Below are 18,345 nucleotides of genomic sequence, written 5' to 3' on the forward strand. Positions count from 1 at the left end.
CTCTACATTGGTGAAGAAAGGAGAGAGGCTGTGCAGCCCAGTGTCACCACCTGATACAGCCTGCACCTGTCCTGAGTGAGTTGTTATGGGTGCGAGGGCTACCGATCCCTTTACCTTAAGAATTTTGTCTCAACCCCTTCCAGTGTAGTAGCTGGCAATAACAGAAGATTTAGAAAGCAAAATATTCTGGCAGATGAAAAAATCAACTTGACAGAAAAGAAAAGGGTTATCTTTGCTGAACACTCCACAGCTAGCTTGGGATGTATAATTAAACATGAGGATGCAGCCCAATATTTCCTCTCATTGAGCAGGGTACATGGCAGCTGAACACGATTGTATTGCTGTGATTTGTACCTTACTGTCTTCATCCAGCAGGACCAGAAAACTAACCATCCTTCACGGGTTAGCTACTCGTCTGCGTGCATGACATATTTTTGCTAGAGTCCAATTATCAGTGACAGAGGGAAATCTTTGCAGTTCTGCCAGGGCCACCCTTACTGGTATATGCACAGCCAAAGAAACGTAGCCACCTTAGGACAGTTCCATTCATTCCCGTGTTTGGGAAGCTTGTTCAGAGACAAAGGAGGCAGCATCAAGGAAATGGCACAGCTCACTTTCTCCATACCAGGAGTCCTTTTCTGCTTTTGACACCTATAACTGTCAATGACCACTATATAGAGCTCATGACAGCTACTAGGACTGCCCCACTGGCTTTCTGTGATAGCATGATGTGCCCAAAGAAAGTATTATTGTTTTAGTGAATTTTGTGTAGACCCTGATTCATTAAAGCAAGCTCTGAACGTACTATTTCAATTAACCTCCCTAAGAGACACAAACAGGAGACGGACTTTATTGCAGATCTCAGTAAAGTTTCAGCACGTGATGGGCTTCCAAGATATCCAATGCTGCCACACCTGAAGCGTAACACAGAAAACTGAGCTACGGACTTCAGGCATCTTCAAGGATACCCATCTACAGGGAGGAGGTATCTTTTGATTTAATAGATTTCAGTGCTGAAATTGGAACTTAGGATGTAATTGCTTTGGGAAATATGGTCTTTAGTCCTTCATGGCTCTGTTCTCAATCTTTTCTCACAATTATGGGTCCCCTCAAATCTCAGACCAGACTGTAAATCCACTTAGATTCCACACACAGACCCCAGGCGCTGTTTATTGAGCCTCCATCCACCTCGGGTTTCTCCAGATTCTGATCTCCTACTCACTGGCTAGTCCAGCTTGAAGTTCACTAGCAGATCACCCACATACACCCAGACAGAGAAGACAGCAAGGCCACACAGAAAATAGACATAGAGTTTAACAATAAGATAGGAGACATTGCAATGATCAGGACAATTTTGTTTCCCTTCTTACTAGACGCAAAATTCTGGGTTAATCTCTTCCAGGGTACACTTGAGTAGCTCCATAAGTTGCCCAGTGATCAGTGACTGGCCTTTGTTAGTAGCTCTCTTATCTATGTTACAGTTTATCTGTCTGTGTGTTTAATTACGATTTTTCCTGTACCTTGTCTTTTTCTTTTACGCTAAACAGCTATTAACCAGATGGCCTTAAAAAACAGTCACCATTACAACTAACACATACAAGGAGATACTGAAACATTATAAATGGTCTGTAATCTAATGACAACTTTCCACTGTCCCTCCTGTAATTTGTAAATGTTGCATAACTAGCACTACAACTGACAGCTGCTAGGGAACTCACAAGCTAGGGAACTCTAATCATGACCTAAATAGGGAGATGTCAAATACCCATTCAAACATGATTAAGACATTCCTAAATCATGATAGATAGTAGAGGGGAAAGAAGGAAATCTAAGTATACAAAGATGAAACCCAGCAACAGCAGTTAGTATCTGTATCGTAAAGGAACCATTGCAATCACTCTTATTTTGCTTTTTACTTTTGTTACATGGAATACATGACTGATGTTATCTATGGCTGTTTCTTTCCTATGCTTATTCTTCTGGAGTGTGTGTGTGTGTGTGTGTGTGTGTGTGTGCACGTGCGCGCATGTGTGTATGTAGGACAATTTTTGAGCCAAGCATCCCAGAACAATTACAATTACAAGCCCTGACAGAAATGTAACTGTCTCTTTTGCCCTAGATTTGCTCTTTCAGCCTTGCAATTAGAGGTTCACAAAGGCCACACCAAAATAATCTCTTTCAGCTTTTTAAAAAATTATCTAGGTAAGAAGAGGCTTGAAGGGATGTCACATCTGCATGGAAGCAAAACATTAGCAATCATATCAAGATGAATATATGAGGAGAGGATTAATATTTATGCCTGAGTTTACCATGTCTAGAAATGAGATACTGCATCCAAATAGGGTAATCTTAGCAGGTGAGATTCCGATCTCAGACATTCTGATACAAATTGAGATGACTGACTTCAATTAAGTTACATTTGCATAAAAGTAATCAAAATAGAATCAAAATATTAACTCCTATCTAATGACTTCCGAGACACAGTACAAGGATCAGATAGTTAAAAAAATTACTTGTCCATTGCTTCAGGGATTCCTCTTCTAACAAATGAAGATTCCTCTGGTTTTCTTCAACAGGAAAAGTCTGGAAATCAGAATGAAATGTGTGGGTCTTTTACTCTAGCCTCATCTGAGAAGGCCTAAGATCATCGTCACATAGGCAAAGATGTTTACACATCCTTTGAACCAGTATCATGGTTCAGTGCTTCACACCACTACGACCTGTGTCAACATCCTTTTCAACTGAGTCCTAAAACCTCAGTCCTAGTTCAGTGATGAACCCGTGTCGTGCACCAACCGCAGCCCCGTTACATCCCCCGGCCCGGCTGGGGGGCAGGGGCAGGGCGGGGGCGGTACCAGGCCCGGCCCGGGGCCTAGTAGGTGGCCCATGGGTGTGTAAGTATTTTTAGGATTAGATAGTGTAAGTCTTCTCCTGTTACCTGTTTGTCTCTCTTCAAATCCCATAAATATTAACTTGCGTAAAGATGACAAGACAAGCCCTTCATCTTTTCAAGTACGGTTGTACTTCTGTCAATGTCAAGGAGAGGAAGCTCAGAATTACTTTGCAGATGTTGGCTCTTCACGGGACTGAGCCCAGGAATGGGCACAGCTTGGCTCTAGAAATAAAACAGTGGTAATGGTAAGCAGGGAGAATATAAGTCTACACCACTATTAAGCTATTGGTATCACCGATATTCTAAGATTATAATTACATGAGGTATCATCTCAAAGTCAGTTTTGCATATAGTTTCTAAATATCATCATATATTTAATGTTTCAGCTTCATCTCCATAAGGACACCAAGAAAGTAGAAGTTTTCCCAACTGAACAAAATGAGGAACAACTGTTTGCTTGCTTCAATTCAATAATTCAACAGCAAACACACGATGGAAATAAATAAAAATGCTTCTGTGGCATGATGCCATCGTAGGATAGCACCTCAGTTGGGCAGTACACACGGCTCCACAGCTGTCCATGGAGATCCACCAGCTTACAGCTGCCAAGGCTTGGGTCCCAGCACTTGTATCTTTTGGTATTTTCAGTTTGAGGTCATGAGGGGAACATAGCTTTTATCGTCATCTCCTGGTAAAAATGTACTGCAGTCCCCAGCCTAAGCAATCCAAAGGGTCCTCTACACAAGTTTACAAGCTGAGGAGGGAGAGGATTGGCAAAATAAATAACCCAAAAGAGTCTAAACCACACTGACTCTCAGTCTTCTTGAGCCACAGCTGTTTGGTCAGATCTTGCCTGCCCTTTTTAAAGACGCAGCATGAGAAATATGTAAGACATACTGCTCCCAGAAGGCTTCATAGGAGCATACCTACAGGATGTACCTGTACCTACCTACAGCAAACCAGACAGGAAACTCATCCTTTGTTCTCTACATCCTCCCCGTTCTCCACCTTTAAACAGGATTTCTGAAACAGTTTAAAATGGAGAAATTAACAGTCCTAACACAATTGTACAGAATATCAGCCAAACTAAGGCAAACCTTCATATCAGTTTTTGTCCTCAGCCATTAAGGAGTCTGCAGAAGCAAATGTCTTGTGGTTAAAATTCAAAACACTCCAGGTCACAGAGGAGACCTTTGTTCACCTGCACAGGCATTATTTTGCATAGTAGTGTCTCAAATGGCAAAGCAGAAAACATGCCATATAGGTTTTTATTTAGCCCAAATGCTGTTAAATTATTCAGGTCATTATTAAAATATGAAACAAGATTCAAACAGAAAAAAAATTAAATTTTTAAACAGGGAGCATTTTAAACTCTTTATTTGGATGGAATACAACATTCCCACGTGGCTTTTAGTGGTATAAAGGTCAGGATTCTAACCCGGGTGGAATGCTAAACTGAAATACATTCATTCAAATCCAAAACACCAAAAATACAGGTGAAAACCTTTGCATAGTTTGTTTCAATCTCATTCAATAATTGACATACTACACAAGACATGCAATATAAATTCTCTTGAGGCACTAGTCATGCTCAGAATGAATTCACGTTGCCTGAAGTGACAATGGAAGTTAGCCATCTAGTCTAAGCTGATTTTTCTCTCTCTCCACAGTCAGCAGAGAGAAACAGGTGCTTCCAGATGGTGTTTCATTCTTCCTGCCTTCAGGGATAATGTTCCCTGTGCAGCCTCCTTTTCTCTTTTGAGTATAAAAAGAACCCAGTCACTTTTAGTAGCCTAGCCTACTTTTTAGACCATTCATTTAAATTTTAGATGGTCAAAATAAGCTGATGCAAATCCCACTGTACTTAAAAGAAATGCTACCACAAACACAGTAACTTGATTTAGTGTCTGTTGACCAGTTTAATCAGAAGTTATCTAGAACTTCAGCTGTCACTGAGACTAGAATTAAGTGAATAACTGACTTTTTTCAATTAAGTGGCAAAAGCAAAGAGATACAATCAAATACATTCCAGGTTTCTTTTAGTTCTATCCAAACCAAGACTTTGAATTTTCTATAGATCAAAAAAAGTTTCAGAGTGAACCAGATACTCCATTCAGTGCTAGAGGAAATGAACTTTAAAGGGATTTGGGAAGACAGGGTTATGTTACAGACCACCTAGATAAGGACAGATAGGACATGACGTTTTCTGCAAACTAGCAGAAGCTCATATTCATGTGAATTCAACCACTGAAAGATCAGCATGGCACTGTGGCGGCAATAAATGAAGTTGCTAGACTAACACCAGTGGCAGTTTCTTAATGGAAACCATGTAGAACATCGCTGTTAAATGAGGAATAGATTCTGTGCCTATCAAACCCCACTGAGAAAACAGTACCAATTTCAGCACATCAAGAACTCAACAAGAGGAATAATCCCATTTGGGGAAAGATTGTTTAACAGTAAAAACACAGTTTTCAAGTAAGCTGAATCACGGGAATATCTGGAATACGGGTCCCTTCTTCCACACTGAAGTCCAGTCTCAAGCTACAGCAAGCGATAGACCTGCACCATTGATTTTAGCTGAATGCCTGGCTCAAATCAAAATTACTTACATGAGGTGGAGAAAATAATTTATTTTATAATGATACTACCAACATGAAGTTGAATCAGTTTGTATAAATGTTGTCAAAGTAGTTCCATGTCAAACTGTACATTAATTTCTCTACAAAATTTTATATTTGTAGAGTAATTTTTTCCTTTTTAGGTCTTTTTTTTTTGTTTCCCTTTCTCCTTTATGGTAGGTTGACCCGCATGAGTGAAACTGGAAGTGGACTCAACAAGAGATAGAAAAGAATCATCTAAACCCAATGCACTGTCAGCCATGAACATTAAAAAAAAAAAAAAAAAAAAAAAAAGCTGAAAAAGCAGAATTGTCTTACCTATAATCTCCTTCCTTACAACTTTCACAATACAACAACTTTTGTGTTAAAAGGGAAAAATAACTTCAAACAGAAGTATGATTTTCATAGCTGATTGGTGTTCTTTAGTACAGACTCATAAAAATGTAAGTATAATCTTTTTTCTGACAGGAGAGCAGATAAAAAATAAAAACATGTAATTCTTACCATCTTGTATTGATTGTGAAAAGCCTAAACATCGCTAGTTTCTGAAGTGTCATCATTCATGTCTCGTTCATGTGTACTACTCAAAGAACCTCACCACTTCTTAATGTATTTAAACCCACTCTTAAAGCTCTTCTCCCTTTCATAATTGCATTAGAAGTGGTTCAAAGAGACATAGCTATTCTTAGCTGAAGAGTATGTTATCAGTTGCCTGATGAAACAGCAATTAATGATGGTTGTGTTCAGTCCTTGATGGTAGAAGAGGGCCCTGCTCTCATTTACATCAATATTATCCAGGAAGAACTTCAGTGAAATAATAAAAATTAGTCTGGTATAAATCAGGTATCTGTTCAGTAAAGGAGAATAAAAGATTTTCACTTTCAAACTAAAAAGAAATTATACACCATTTAGACTAACTTCCTATTAAATACAATGACTATTCTTATCAGATTCGTTATCATATTTCTTGTTGATGAAGACCTGAATTAAGTAAACATCTTCAGTAAGGAAAAAATGCTAAGACCGCTTAAAAAATTACAATACTAAAACAAACTAATATTTTGTCTGATACTTTAAGACAAAAAGCTCATAACCCACCCATCCACAAAACATTCAGAATGAGAAGATCTTCCAGAGACAGGTCTTGAGCCAAGGGCATCGACCTTTGAAGAAAGACAGAACTTGTGAAGATCTTATGGGAGCTGGCTCAGCCAGAGCCGGAGTAATCACAGAGGAGAAAATGCTCCACTGTTTGGAAGCCCGTTTTAAAATACTGATACCTACAGTGAGGTACCCATTTTCCTAGCTGGGACTGGCACATGAACTTAAGACTTCTTAAGACCTCTGCGGTTTTGTATGCCAGGAAATACATTAAAAATCACAGCATAATTTAGGCTGGAAGAAACCATTGGAGGTTGTATGAATGTTTATTTTATATACTTGCCTTAAAAAAGGCATATCCTTTAGATAACATTCCAGCTTTAATTAGTCGTGGAGTAGGATCAATTTCCTATAAATAAATAAGGTTAAATATGCCTACAAATACCTGTAAATGCATTTTTCTGTCTCAAATCACTTCTTCACCACCTTCTCCTGAAAATCAGTGTAGTGATTGGACTGCTGGACTACTGACACCAATACCTACTAGGCTGACCAGCTGTGGTGTTCACGTTGACTGTAGTTTTCAGTCAACTCTTGGTTTATCTAAGTCTTCTCTATCATGGGTCACACTTCTGCTTTAGGTTTATGAAGGACCTAGCAGTGTAAGCTTTGAACCATAATTAGGTTATAAATGTACAACATGCGAATAAAGTAATTAAAATATGACCACAAAGGCAGCTTTCAAATTTTATGTGCTCGCAATTACTGGAATTGAGGTTTGATAAGCATGCTAAAACCCAGCAGGCTTGTCTTGATCCACCTTTTGACATGCAAACTCCTGCACAGAGGTGCTGCAGTATTGCCATACATTATGCAGGACTAGCGTAAGAACGTTCCATCCTTGACAAACATTATTGCTTCTGTAGGCAATTTTACTTCTCAAATGCTTTTGCTCATTTTTCTTGTCACCTATTAAGGTGGCAAGACCAGCTTCCTCTAAACAAAACAATGGTCTGCCTCACGGCAGGAGCTCAAGGAGCTTTAAACAACCTCTCACAGGTTGCTCACTACAGAAAGCAGCAAAGGCTCAGCTGGTAATCACTGTTACAGCCTCCGCAAACCTACAGCCCTGCACTTCATGCCAGCCAGCCAAGTCCATCAGTAACAAGGTTTATTATATAAACAGATACCATGAAGATGCAGTCAGATATTGCACACAAAAAAAAAAAAAAAAAAAAAAAAGAAAAAAAACAGATACCACAAAAATTGTTTTCCACCCCAAATTAAAATGATGCAATTAATCTTGCCTTAGATATACTTAACAAATCAATTACCACCCTCAGAATAAATTCCCCATTAACAGTTTACTAAGAACTCTTGCCCATAAAATAATAGATTTCTGGAAGTGAGAGTCAGATAATTCTCTATAGCATGTTGGAATTCAGATGGTGAAAAGGGCCCAGATGGATAAATTCTTAAGGAAATTTAATTTTCTATTTTGACTTTTGTTAGATTATGGTTTAAAATCCACAGTAAGAACAAGGACATATTACTAAGATTCTGGCTTTGATACCGAAATAAGTTTTGTAGTTTCAAAGGACACTGCAGTAATATATCCAAATCAGTGAACATCTGGACTGAAAACATGCTAAGATTTCCAAGTGAGGTGTGTTACTAGAGAAGTTAGTACCTCTTTCCGTATTTTTGTATAAGTATAAATCATGCCTGGTAGCTGAAGAAGTTATTTTTTCTCCCATTTTGGTTGGACTTCAGACCATCACTTTCTGTTTCATCATAGTCACTCACAGATATTTAAGCTCACTTCAATTGCTTTAGTAGCCATTGCTAGTTCAGAAGAATAACATAGCTGTCTAACAATATTTCTATTCTCTTACACACTGTAACAAAATATTTTAGCAAGATCCAGGTAGAAATGGCATGTAATATTTCATAGGGAAAAACCATTGGAGTAGATTATTTAAGGAGTGGCGGGTTGCCTTTTACGTGAAATCTTATAATTAGGTTGGATCTACTTTCAGAAAGTATACATTTACTCAGGTGGTGTTCCTGGCATGGGAAGGGACAAATTTGCAATAATCTTCATTATTTAATCTTAAATAATTGAAAAATTATTATTAAAATAATCTTTTAATCTTATTTGTGACAACCTTTTATATAACCATGATATACCACACTAAAAGTTCATAGGCTTCTGACTACAAAAATCTATAAATAAAAAAATAAGATTCTTCCATATGGATATGAAATAAGTAGCGCAGCATACTTCCATCTCAATGTCTGCTGGAAAAGTCAATGTTTATGTAATCCTGGTTTCTCAGAATGTCTTGTCACATCTTTCAATATAATGATATCTCTGCTGATGAGCTAAAGTTTCCTCATGAATCTACTCCCCAAGCATCTAAAGGAGTTGTTGGTTAGGAAGAAACCTATCCCTCATGAGTATAGAGGAGGTTTAGCCCACACAATACATAGATCCAACTTCCTGGCCGTAGAAGGTCCATTGGCAAGATGGACTTCTCTCTGAACCTCCTATCTTTCCTTTTCCCCTGTCTTCCAAGCACAAAAATTTAGGTTGCTTGAGGGGTTTTTCTTTGGTTTGGTTGTTTTGGGTGTTTGGGGTTTTTTTAATTGAGGATTTTACAGCTGTTTATCGGAAGACATTTTGTGGCTTCTGATATGAGCAGATGGCATGCAGGAGAGTTGATACTTTCTGAATTCTCCTGAAATAAATCTCACTTAAATCTTCACCTACAGTCAAAATCTCATTTTACATACAGGCTGGCTCTATTCATTCACCACCTCTGTTCCAAAACCCGTCCCACTAGATGGGATATTGAGGACTCCTTCTCAAACACACATACCCATTGCTGTCAGCATTTTTTTTCCCCCATGAGCAATAGCAATTTTAAACCCAATCCCATTCCTGAACAGTGAAGTACTTAGCTATCCGTAGGTGCCAGACCCTCAAGAGTTTCCAGCGGTCCTCAGACAGACATGGTTACTTACCCAACACATTAAAGCTGCTCTGTCTTTTGTTTCTAACACATTTGTATTTTTGTACTCATTTTTTCCTCTCTCCAGTCATTAAGAAAAAGAAATGTTTTAATCATTTATGAACTTTAAACCCAGCCTAAAAGCAAATGTTTGGCCCCACATGACTTCTAAATGTATCACTGTTCTCTAATCTTTTGTATAATCTAATTCATTATCCAAAGTAAAAGTTGTTTCAATATTGCTTGTTACAATTTTTTTATTTGCTTGAACATTACTTTTTGCCTCAATTGAGCTGCAGCACTGGTTTTTTTGCCACCAAAGTCAGCCAAGGTGACTCTAGGGCTTAAGCAGGCAGGTGCCATAAACCCCAATACTGCAGAGTTCAATTCTTACCCCAACCTTTCTGCAGGTGTTTATGGCCACCTCACCACAGGCACATCCCTGACAAATGTGAAAAGAATTCGCACATAAAGGAGTTCACTTGATTTCCACATTACAGAAAGAGCATAACTGCAAGGAAAACTGTTAGATAAACCAAATGAATGTCTGGCCTTTCTCTTCTTTACAGAAGAGTTTGGACTAAATTTGCTTTCTTTTCTGGAAGATTTGTGTGCACATTCTCCCTCACTAAAGTATATTATATATCACAGTATGTGTGAATTGTATAAGTAGGTTACATTTAATGAGAAAAAGTACTTTTTTTTTTTTTTTAATCTAAAGATAGCAGAAACTAGGATGTCACCAAAAATAGTTCTTCAGATCACAATGGCTGTCTTTACATTGGGTTTGGACAATGCATTCAAAAAGTAACACCCATTTTACCTCCATCATTAGGAAAACTTCACTAAAATAACCTCAATAGCACATGCTTAAAAGTTTCTGGCCTTCGAACAAAAAGTAAAACTGAGTTTCCAAAGTAAAAATGTGCTGATCTGCCCATTATTAAGCTGAGTAGTAACTTCTGAAAATATCTCTTTAAGATACAGGGCCCTATTCAGTATTCACTCCTGGTGTACTCTCACAAATATTAAGAGAATTGCACAATTTACTTTCCCCACATCTGAATGCACCATTGTATCTCACTTCTTTTATTTTTTTGACTGCCAGACAAGGAAGATAATAACACAGAGCTGGATCCCTGAGATACTTGACTGCCCAGGCATGGCTGGGGTTGAGAATATAAAATTCAGGATAAGAGTGAGTGAGAAATTACTTTTACCATAGTTTATTTCCCTTTCTCCATGCATGGGAAAAATATACCTATTTGTTCAGTTTTTCCTTTTATAACCTCTTAGTTATTCTGAAAATAAAATTCAGATTATCTCTCCTTACTAATCCTTTTTGTTCTACTTAATGTAGCACAGAGGAAACAGATTCTGGCTGTCACTGACCACAGGCAATATCCAACACCCATTCCCCTTCTGCCTAGGAGCAAGTATCCAGATATCCAGCTCCAGTGGCTTCCCTTATTGCTAATATACGAAATATCAAGGGAAACAGTATGGACGGTCAAGCCTTGTTCCCTACATTCATGTCTATGCTGCAAATCAGCAACTACAAATGCGATAGCTTCTGGGCCACGGCTGAGCTAGCCCTGAAGCGTAGATTCTGGCATGGAGAACAGTTTAATTTTGATTACAACCCTTAAAAGCAAGGACTGGGCTGCAACATAAGCAGCTACAGGACATTCTTGCAGGAGGAGGGGGTGTTATTTTATTTTTCTTTTTTACCTTAGCTTTCTTGTTTAAGGAAGTTCCCATACTAACAGTTTCAAAACCACACAAACCCCACGATCCAACGTAATTAGTTCAATCCTGTCTGCCATAGCCTGCAGGCAGCCTAGAAATCACGGCTGGCTGAGATGAGACCTCTTCTCCTAAAAGAGATGGTTGGGTGGAGCACAGCCTGTGGGATACAGGAACAGGACTTTCTGTCCTTGGTTTTGAAACCAAGCTGGACATTGCTCTGGACAACTGCTCTAGCAGACCCTGTTTGAGGAGAGGGGTTGGACTAGGCAATGTCCAGAGTTTCCTTCCACCCTCATCTATTCTGTGGTTCGGTGAAGAGGTAAGTCTCAGAAATGTGGACTGACTTTTTTATCTCATATGGAACTGTCACAGGGATCTGGAAATTTAAGATCAGTTTGCAAAAAGAGTCTGATGGTTGAGCAGACAACAATCCACACAGGGAATATTACAAGGAATAGTGAATTACACTATCCTTTATGACATAAAACAACTATTATAATTAATATTCTTACTCATGTTTTAATAGTAGAGACAACTTTAATAATACCATGCTACCACCACTGCTGACGCCATTAGTATGGCAACACCACAGAAGTCATGCTCCTATGTGCTGAATGAGTGATGACCAGCAGAGAGTACCTCATGATGATGGCTCAGCATCACAGATCTGAGGGTATTCTCACTGACCCAGCCCAGAGTCCACATGTATAGCTTCTCTGCCTCAGGCACACAGTGGAGGCAGGTTCCTCCTCTTCTGTCCAACTGGCAGTCAGATCTTTGGAGGGTCTTTGGAAGAACATTCCCAACACTGATCTGCCACTGCCTGTGCTTTTTTCAGTAATCTCTGGTCTAGGCACCAAACTGGTCTCCAAACTAGAAATTTTTCATCCATCTTGCCATACAATTTTTCGTCATCGCCAGTCTCTGACAGACCATACCACTTCACTATTAGCTTCTACCAGTCACCCCAGAGGTTAACACTTTCATCTTTTATACCAATCCCATCAGTTCATTTCCATTTTATATATCAAACAAAGCTCAACAGTTTGTTTTCTTCTTACACCAATAAATTTCAAGTTACGATTTGCACCCTTGTCTCTGGCTGACTACGGGCATCAAGGGATGTGGGCTTAACTCAGGTGTCCTGTGGTAACAGCTGGCATAGCTTTATTTTATTTGACTGAGAGGAAGAGGCAGAACTACAGATTGCATAGCAGTCTCTGACTCTTTTGTCTTTTCACACTGTAGACACTAAGCACCAGGGTGATGGACAAGGAAGATATTTCCCCTGAAATTTATCTCCTGCTTCAGAGTAGAGGTGCAGTGCTTTAGGAAAGCACTAAGAAGTTTCTAAAACCTAAGCCATTTTTCTTCATGGGTATCCCAAAATTAAAAAGTGCCCAAATACATGCTCTAGGATGTACTTGCCACAAAATGGCCAGCTGTAAGGCTATGACAGGGGCATCACTTCATTTCAGGCTCTTTGACTTGAAAAGGGCATTGATTTCTGATAATTATTTCATAGAGCCACACCACTGCAATTTTGGACTTGGAGAGACTTGGGCCAAGTACTATGCACTGCAAATATAACCAGTTCCCTCTTCAAAACACCTGTGCTGGAGAGCGTGTTTGGGAGCTACTGTGCATCCCCTGCCTTGGAGGCTAGGAAACACCCTCTGGAGGAGCTGTCTAACAGCACACATCACCTTTAAAGACTTGCTGTGAAAGTTCCTCTCAAGTCAAGAGTAGCAGCACAAATTTGAAGATGAGTTCCCTTCCAAACCTATTCTATGGATTCTGTGGATACAGTTTGGTTCAGACTCTTCCTGTACATAACATGCAACTATAAGATAAAAATAGTGCATATTATAGAATACATCACATACACAGTATGAAAAGAAACATGTCAGATTATTTTTGTCCCATCACGAGTCACTCTTTTAATGGACAATGGGAAGGAGAATAAGAAAAGGAGCAAAGATTATGCATGCAGAAGAGAAACAAAGTGAAAATGATCATAAGAACCTTGCCAAGCCTTCTCTCTGACTTTCGGTACCTCCACAGAAAATGGACTAAAGCCACATATTCCTACCAAAACAAGGAAGAAGGGAAAGAAATGATGTCAAAGCAGTGACAGACGTTTGCTGGGCTGTGTTCTGGATAGGGGGAAGAGATAAGGAGAGGAGGGCACAATAGCCTTGATTAGAAAGACTCTGTCTCTGCACTCAACAGCCCCTGCACTGCACACTTTGACCTTTGCCAGATTCCTCTCCATGGTGCCCAGTAACAGTCTGAGAAGGAATGGGCAGGACACGAAATACAGAACATTCCATTCAAACATTAAGAAAACCCAGTTTCACTGTGAGGGTATTCAAACACTGGAATGAATTACCCAGAAAGGTTGTGGAATCTCTACCCTACTCCAGCTGACCCTGCTTTGAGTAGGGGGGGGTGGACTAGATGATGTCCAGAGGTCCCTTCCAGCTGCAGAGATTCACTATCTCACAGGTCACAAGTGAAAGACGTACTCAGTAGACTGTTAAGCAAGGAGGAGAAATAAAAACAAGGACTTTCAGCAGAAGGGTAAAATCCATTTTACTACCTCAAGTTCATAAATTTGAAGGAGGTAGAAAGGCATTTTGGAAGGTACAGGTCTCACAAAATGATAAATGAATATATTTCTCACTGAATAAAATGAACACCACAATGATTTCAGGTTTTTGCAAAGCAGATGAAACAAATAAAATTACATGTTTCAAGTATACAATTTCACCATCCGTCTCAGCAACTAACCTACTAAATATGTCTATTTGAATTACCTCTGTCATTCAATTTTCTGTAATATTTAAGGCCAGGAACCCTCCTGTGTTACTTGAAACCAGTGCTGAAGGGCTCAAGCTGCGATGTAAAGTGAACAGTCTGTCTTCTAAATTTCCTGTAAATTCCCCCAACCATTTAACCCGGGATGTGTGACAATTTTTATGATTGCCTGAAATCAACCTTCTTCTCTTCTGTCCTTTTGCTGGGCATATCATCTCATTCAATATCATCAGAAAATCCACCTCTTGTCCACTTACTGTTGCAGGAAAAACATAGTTAACTATTCAAGAGAATGGAAATTCCTACATTTTCATTTGCCGTATTCCTAGGCAATTCTCTTGGAATTACTAAATGAGTTAAATTCTTTCAGAGGTCAGAAAATAAACTTACATTTGTTTTTTTTACCATTCAAAATTGCTTCTTTGAAGCCTCTAATTTTTTTTAAGCTCGAAAAAGGTTTTAGAAGTAAGCAATGGGACATCATTACAGAGCTACAGGTTTGTCTTCTGCAAACAGTTATTTATTCCTAAAAATGCCCATAAGATTAAAAGAAGCCGTCAGTGAAGTAGTCATTTTCTGTTTTATCATATCACGACCATTCTCCTTGGAAACAAGTCCAGAAAAGGTGTCATTTGATTGCATACCTGAAGCATAATCTGCATCTGTGATCAGTGAGAGAAACAAATTCAAGATCTAAGAACTCAGTTCAGAGCAAACCTGCCTGGCGCCCTATGGATTTCATGAAAAGCATCCCTCTACCTACAGTGCAGATACCTGTGGAGATACGCATCTTTCCACTGGGCAGCATGTGAGATCCATCTTACTGGCTGTAAAGATCAACATCATCTCAGACTACAGTCAGAAGCAGAAATACAAGGCAATGTAACATAAAGCTCTGGGCAACTATAATAAGGTTCTTGTAGGGGTTTCACATAGTCAGGGAAATTCTGTACTAATTTGTGAGCAGGCTTCAAAGTAAGCCCCAGGTGGGGTCAACTCACCTCACCATCAAGGCAGGCAGCTTTAGTGGCAAAAAAAACCCATTGCCACCTGCAGATCCTTCGTTCCCTTCCTTATCTCCATGTATTTATCTGCTTTCAGGCATGGTCGTAGAAATCAGGTATGAGATCGGATGAGCACTTGAGCCTTTCCCTAAGGGAGATGCAGTTGAATCCTTTTCAGCAGTCTCATGTCTCCGTCCCCTTGTCATCATCCACAACTGAGTGAGCTTTAGCTGCCCTCCCTCAATTATGCCTCAGCCTGATCAGGTCAAAGCTGCTTTGTCTATTTGCCTGATAAAATTATAAATTGGAGCAATCACCCAGGCCAGCTCTGTGTGGGGAGCTGCCTAAGGGCCAAAACTGGAGAAGGTGACAGGTGAGTAAAAGCCAAGTTGCCATGAGTAAGAGCCAGACTGCCAGGTCACAGAGCACACATGAAAAAGAGAATAGGGAAATAACCTACTAGTCCACCTGTTTTGTCCTCCTGCACAGGAAAAAACATGTCTACATTAGTGAGTGTCACGAGGGGAGGTACTTGGAAAGAAACAACGGATGGGAAAGACCAGCCAGCACTCACACACACGTTGTCAGTGAGACTCACGTTAGTCTAGCTCTAGTCTACTCCTCTGAACTGAAGGTCCATTAACAGCTGGAGTGTATCTGGGGCAACCCTGGAACACATCTTGTGGTCATTTTGATGCCAAAGAAATCCAATATGTGCACTTCAAGACTATGCTGTGTGAGTAAAAGCATTGTAAAGGGGATGAACAGATGGTTGTCTTCAAAAGCTCTCTCCTGACGCAAACAAAACCACTAATACAGATGCACCTTGAAGACAACATGCACTCTGGAGTTATAACTATGGCTGTGTCTACTTGGTGGCTGACCTGTGATTTATGTGTGTTTTAACCTGAACATCTATCAGAAAGCTGCAAAACTTCAATGTCTGTGCTGTGAATTCATGTCCACGTGGCTCTCTGGGAGTAGCGGTAAAAACTTTGTTGTATAAATTACAGTCAGCCTTCTACTCTCCTCATATTTGTAGTGGCTGAACCTCTCTTGCTCATGTTGACTTCATACCCAAGTACCTGCTGGAAGAGTAACACATTACTCAGCAGAAGAGAAGACTGCAGAATATGATTATCATCCTGTAAATGCTTTGGCAGAGGAATGTCATTTCTGAAGTGTGGCCTTTGCCTCTTTGAAGCAATGTTCACTGAGGAATTCACATCCACCCACACCCCATTTCCACACATAGTCCATGGGTTCTGTACTGGAGGTGGTCTTTTGTTCTTTTCAACAACAAATTCTCACCCAAAAATTCCAATTTACAAACATAGAAGCACTTCACCAAAAAAAAAACAACCAACAAGTACTCAGTGAAAATTTCTGAAAGGCCACTCCAGGCTGAGATTTAATTTACAGTAAATATCAGGGAGAAAAACCACAGAAGACATCTTCAAATAGGCTGAAAAGCCAGTAAGAGCTATAAACACAGAGGAAAACACTGCTGGCTGAGGAATTATCTTCACTGCCTATTACTGAAATCTGGGACATACACTGAAAAGACAGGTCTCCAAATGTGCCCTGCTTCTACACTCCTCCACTGGCAACAGCTATTGAGCCACTTCTGGAGACCAGGCATTGGCCACACTTATGTCCAGGAGCTCAGGGACAAGGCATGTGGCCAAGAGGTAAGATAAATAGGTTCATATGGCTGATCTAAATCAGGCAGAGCAGGGCTACAAATACCTTTCATGCAATCTCTAGCCAAAATATGAGGTTCTTCGTCCCAGCAGCTACCACTTCCATACATTTCAAAACTATTCTTTTCACCAGGATGGGTAAATACTCTGACTTATGCTGCTGGAAGCAATGCAAGCCGATATTAACCTAGCTGACATATAGTACATGATACTTTAACTCCTAAAGGAAGAAGCCATGCAGCCTGGACAAAGGCATCAGAAATTTATGGAAGGTTTAGATCTCTCTGTAACAGAAATGTAAGACCGATAGGATGGGCTGAAATTGAATAACTCTTTTTCTGAACTAGTCAATTAAAACATATATGCAAAAGAGCATCAATATATGGAAAAGAAAGGCTATTCTTCTAAGCAAATTTCTTCTGCACATCAGCAATACTTTCTGTTGTATCTAAATTCATGGCTTGAAAATTATTCAGGGAATGGTTAAATAATGCAATGCATCAAATCCATTTTAAAATGAACTGCATTTTCGACTTCCTGGACACAGCAAATTATTCTCAGTTGTGATTTACAATAGGCAAGTGTTAATTTACCTAACCCATATTTTATGAATATGTATTGACTAATTGCAAGTCCATGGTTCAGGGTAAATAAATACATGATTTATAGTCAGGCAAGTCACACAATCAATTTTCAATCTACTGCCTCAAATACAGTATCAGACTGTGACAGGATTATTTGCATTGACACGAGATGTCATAGTTCTGTGAACTGCAAAATGTAAATGTGAAACATTATTCAACAGCCACTGGTGGATCATGCCCAGCAGTAACATTCACAGCAAAACCTCAGAATGTCAGCGGCCTGTCTGCTGCTGCTTGACTACAAATTGAACAAAACTCAAATCTAAGCAGGCCAGTATTCACCCAGGGATCAGCTGCGGTGGTGATTTTGTTTCCTGCAGTGACTGCTAATTTAACACTTCCTCTCCTCACCTACCCAGAGAGGGGAGCAGCACTTCTGCCATTAGGTAATGGGAGAAAAGGATGGGACTGTGCCTTCTGCATACCTGGACTTGGCCTTTCAGGTCATAATCATTGCTAAAAGCAGTTAATCAAGCTTTCAAATTAGTGCAAAAGGTCTGCCCTGCCTCCTTTTTGAGCGCCAGGGCTCATCTTAAACAAGACTCACTGGACATGCTGCATCAGGGATTTTATTGCTAATAGAGTTCCCAAATCACTGGCTGCTCTTTGCACTCTATTAACTACCATTTAATTTTTTCAATTAAATAGGACATTCCATGTTGAAGTACTCCTAACCTTTCCTATAACCAGATGCCTTGAGACTCACTTTCTGTCTCCAAAATGAAATCTCCAACCAAGAAAACCAGTCAAAGAGAATCCTTTGGATGCTTTGTGTAAGTGTGCTTCAGAGTCCTGT

This window comes from Falco punctatus, assembly GCF_963210335.1.
Source record: "Falco punctatus genome assembly, chromosome: 2".
NCBI classification, from domain to species: domain Eukaryota; kingdom Metazoa; phylum Chordata; class Aves; order Falconiformes; family Falconidae; genus Falco; species Falco punctatus.